The 4738-nt window shown below is 56.3% G+C and overlaps 1 long non-coding RNA gene across 1 annotated transcript; it reads right to left on the reverse strand.

Annotated features, from left to right (window-relative positions):
• Nucleotides 1-3738: 3738 nt before the first annotated feature.
• Nucleotides 3739-4434, reverse strand: LOC115307994. Its single transcript, XR_003916348.1, has 3 exons — nt 4363-4434; nt 4226-4264; nt 3739-3871 (listed from the first exon to the last, which is right to left on the reverse strand). It is a non-coding gene; the product is annotated as an uncharacterized LOC115307994 (long non-coding RNA).
• Between the last annotated feature and the right edge of the window lie 304 nt (nt 4435-4738).

Here is a 4738-nt window from a genome sequence, read left to right on the forward strand (position 1 = left end):
CCCCCAGGGCCCTCCCCCAAGGGGGGCTGAAGCGGCTGCTCCCCGAGAATTTGGGGGGAAAACCGGGAAAAATGGGATTTTGTGTATTCTGTGGTGCCCATGTCGTCACTGGAGACTCAAAGCTCGGCCCAGACCCCCCCAAAATATAATAATAATAAATAATAAACCCCCTTTTTGGTTTAGTTTCTGTCTGTACTATTTTACCATGTCTGATTCTATGTTTGCGCAAGTTGCTGCTGAGCTCCATCGAGGCAAACATCGCCCGCGTTTCAGAAAACAAAGAAGGGGGAGATGTTGGAGAACATAAAGCTGAGTGGGAACAATTTCAAGCATGGTGCAGAATTTACAACCCAGAATGAGCCATTCTACACCTGAATGGCCCTTCCCTCCAGGAAAGAAACCCCTTACCCTCAGTCTCTTCTCCTGTTCCTTAAAACACAACCTGCAGGGGAGCTTTCTGGGATCTCTTCTCTTGGGAATTGGGAAGACAGACCCACTCCCATGTTTAACACCTCAGGCAAAAACACCCTTTTAACACCTTTCCCAACTCTCCCCAACCTTTCCCAAAGCCCAGATTTTACAGGTGTCCTGTAATTCTGGCCCAATCTCACCCAAGCCCACAAACCATGACAGAAGCCTCTCAGCCTCACGCTGCCTCCTTCCCATTGCTGTGCCTTATGTGCAGGCAAAAGACCTTAAAATCAAGTACCCAAAATTTATGGCCTGTTCTTTTTCCCACAAAAGAAGGCGTGGTGAACTCTCCAGACCAGGGAATTAGAAGATCTCCTAAAACTCCTTTGGTACACACTGCAGGGCCAATGATTCCTCTGCTCTGCCCTGTCGGCGCTGCTTTCTCTCATGGTGCTGCTGTGAGCCCGAAGCCAGCAAGGCCTTGGGCCCACACGGTGTCAGGGGAGGGCTGAGAGCCCCCAGGGAGGAGGAAAGCTGGGCAGGCCCCAAGGCTCCTGGGCCTCTTCCTTGGCAGCCCTTTGGCCAAGGCCCCCAGGCAGAGGTGGGGCTCAGCCCCTGCCCAGCAATGGGGCACAGGTTGAGCCCCAGGGACACCAGACCCAGGCGGCCTGAGCTCTTCTTCCTGCAGCGTCTGCCTGGGGCAGCCCAGCCAGGCCTGAGTCTCTGCAGGAGAGGCCAAGCCCAGCCAGAGAGGGCTCAGCCCTCTGAGGCTGCACTCACTGCAAAGGGAACAAAACATTGGCCCAGAGGACATCCTGCCCCAAATGGAGAACTGGAAAGGTCAAGAAAAAAGAAGTGACCTCCCTCCATTGTTCAAGAAATGTTTAGACCTCTTTCCTAAAAGCATCCAGGACTCAGGTCACCCAGTTTTCTCTCTGACAAGGCTTTGCAGGGGCTGCTTGGGAAAGGGAAGCCCTGGGGCCCCAGTGCAGATGGTGGGGCTGCACTCTGGGGGGGTCGGCCTTTGGCTCTTGGCTTCCAGGGGCCCCCAGGAGTCAGTGAGCCGGGCTGGGGACGAGGGGCAGGACTGGCTGGGATTGCCTCTGGGGCCTGGCCCAGAAAATGGAAGTGTCCCCATGGGGGCAGCTGGAAAGGGCCCAGGAAGGAAATGCTGCCCCAGCGCAGGCTGTGGCAGTGGGGAGTGTGCAGGGGGAGGAGGCTGGGCCAGAGCAGGGCTGGGCAAGAAGGGCCAAGCCGCGGGTGGGTTCTCCCCCGGCCCCCAGGGCCCAGCCCCTGATGGGAGGGCCTTGGGCAGGGCCTGGGGCGACTGCAGGAACCTCCGAGGCAGCCCAAGGGCCGTGCTTTTGGCAGCTGGGTTGACAGGCCCAGCTCTCTGCAAGAGAAGTTGAGGGCTCTGAGCCAGAGAGGGGATGAGAGCCGGGTCCAGGCTTGGGAATGGCCGGGAGGGGAAAGGGATGTCTAAGAACAAGTCCTTCAGGAGAGGGAAGCAGAGAGGCTGTGTTTTGACCCCAGCACAAGGGTCTGCAGGGCAGAGCAGAGAATATCCCCCACGTGAGATTGTTCTGCATCCCTCCTTGCAGTTGTGACAGGCACTTCTCTTCAAAGGTCGTTCTGGGAGCGTCTTCTTGTTCTTTCCAGGTGGGATGCAAGCGGTGGGGGGGCCTTTGGCACCGGAGGGACGATGAGCAAGTTGAGCATTTTCCTGCCAGTCTGAATCAGATGTTAATTCTGGTGGGCTGTATCTTTGGTGAATCTAAGCACATCCCTTGGCATTTGTTTTTTTTTCCGGGTGGTTCGCAACCTGAGAAGCATCAGCAGAGTGGGAAGGAGGTCCCTGCAGTCAGAGGTCAGTGTAAAGGAAGCTGAGAGGGGAGCTTTGGTGAGAATGTTGCCCTCTGAGGGGATCCGTCAGTGTGTGCCTTCCCTGGGGGATTTCTTTGCAGTGGCCGTGCCTATTGCCAGGGGAGCAGAGCCACAGGCCCAGGAGCCGAGCGACAAGGTCAGGTGCTCTTGTGCTGGCCTGGTGGGCAAGGGCAGGGGATTGCAGGGCTCAGCAATGAAGCATTTCCCTCTTCTCTTTGGAGGGAATGTTGCACTCTGAGGGCATCCAGCAGTTTGTGCCTTTGCCTCTGTGATGCTGAAAAACCCAGTCCGAAGAACTGCTCAGAGACTTTGGATCTTTGAGCAGCAAAGGGATTTATTGCCGACGTCAGCAGCGAGCGTGGTTCGCACCACAGAGAACTTGGTCGAGAGTTTCACACAATATCGGGGTTGTATACAATTTTCATATATGATTAAATATGATAAATCATATTCATCTGATCACAACATCTGTCTATGCATATTAATAACGGGCGGGGCTCAGGTGGAGCTCAGGCGGAGCTTCTCTTGGCCCTCAGTTCTGGGAGGGGTTTAGGTGAGTCTGGGGTCTCTGCTCCTCTCCATCAGTCCCCAGTGTCCCCATCCTGGTCCCTCATGTTCCCACTCCATTCCTGGTGTTCCCATTCCCGGTGTTCCCATTCCCAGTGTTCCCATCCCATTCCTGATGTCCCCATTCCCAGTCCCTGGTGTCTCCAACCTGCTGCTGATGTCCCCGTTCCCTTTCCTGGTGTTGCCATCCCAGTTGCTGCTGTCCCCAGGCTGCTCCCAGTGTCCCCAGCGTGGTCCTCCAGGTCCCCATTCCCATTCCTGGTGTCCCCATTCCCATTCCTGGTGTCCCCATTCCCATTCCTAGAGTTCCCAACCCAGTTCTGTTTTCCCCATTCCCATTCCTGGTGTCCCCATTCCCATTCCTGATGTTCCCATCCCAGCTCTGTTTTCCGCATTCCCATTTCCGTGTGTCCCCATTCCCAGTTCCTGCTGTCCCCAACCTTCTCCCAATGTCTCCATTGCTATTCCTGGTGTCTCCATCCCATTCCTGATGACCCCAGCCTGTTCCAGTGTCCCCAACCTTCTCCTGGTCATCCCATCCTGCTCCTGGTGTCCCCATTCCCCATTGTCTCCTGGTGTTCCCATTTCCATTCCTGATGTCTGCAACCTACTCCCAGTGTCCCCATCCCTGTCCCCAATGTCCCCATCCCAGTCCCAATGTCCCCATTCCAAATCCTGGTGGCCCCAGCCTGTCCCCAGTGTACCCATCCCTGTCCTCATTGTCTCCATTCCCATTCCTGGTTCCCACAGAGGAACTGCCGGATGCCGGAGGAGAGAGCCAGGATTTCTTGCCCAAAGCAGGAGATTTTCACACCCAAATTAAAGCCTCAGGAATAATTGTGGTCCTGGGTTTCACACAGGAAAAAGCAGGAAGTTGATCCATGGGGAAGAGCCGCAGGGGGGCCGGGGTGGGTGGGAGCAGCGGGATGAGCTTTGCCAGCAGCTCCTGCCTTTCTGCAGGGAGAGGGAAGGGGCGGATCCAGCTCCAGGATCGCTCAGGCCGTGATTCCTGCCGGGATGAGAGTGGGGAAAGGAGTCACCATGTCCCTGTTCCCATCCCATGGGATGGAGCTGGTTGTGGAGCCCAGGGAGAGCAGGAACTGCTCCGGAATCCCACCTGATCCTGCTCTGTCCATCCCACCCCAATCCCACTCCATCCATCCCACGCCAATCCCAGTCCAGAATCCAGCCCTGATCCCAGTCCACAATTCCACCTGATCCCACTCTGGAATCCTGCCCTGAGCTGGAATCCCCTTCCAATCCCACTCCAGCCATTAGGCCCCCATTCCCCTCTGGAATCCCGGCATCCATCCTGGGATCCCTGCACAGAGGATCTGGATCCACACACGCTGCTGGGACTCACTGGTGGGCGCGGGGTCGTATCCATTCCCCTCCCTCTTCCCTATGGAAAGAAAGTGGGATCAGCACCCGTGGCACAGGATCCCCGGAATGCTGCCGGGCGGATCCGTGCCCCTTGCCGACCCCCATCCCGGGAGTTACCGGATCGGAGCTTCCAGACACCGACTGCCACGAGGCCGATGATGATGATGATGGCAGCGATGACGGACACAGTGTCCTAGTTAGAACAGCTGGGACCGATTCCTCACTGGATGGGTGTAGCCCAAAAGTGTGTATTCTATGGCCTTCCATGCCATTTTCCCAGGAACTGTTGTCGGGGGAGGGGGCCTGCGAGGTGGGGGGGTGTCCCTGTCCTCATACCCTTTTATGGAATTCCCTGCTCTGAGAATCCTCATATCCTTTTATGGAATTCCCCACTCTGAGGGAAGAACTAAGCATCCTTTTATGGAATTCCCCGCTCTGAGGGAACGACTGACCATTCCTGCCTGAACTGGAGAATATATAAACCTGGAGTTTC

This window comes from Manacus vitellinus, unplaced genomic scaffold (genome assembly GCF_001715985.3).
Source record: "Manacus vitellinus isolate BGI_N305 unplaced genomic scaffold, ASM171598v3 ctg7180002428886_pilon, whole genome shotgun sequence".
In the NCBI taxonomy this organism is placed as follows: domain Eukaryota; kingdom Metazoa; phylum Chordata; class Aves; order Passeriformes; family Pipridae; genus Manacus; species Manacus vitellinus.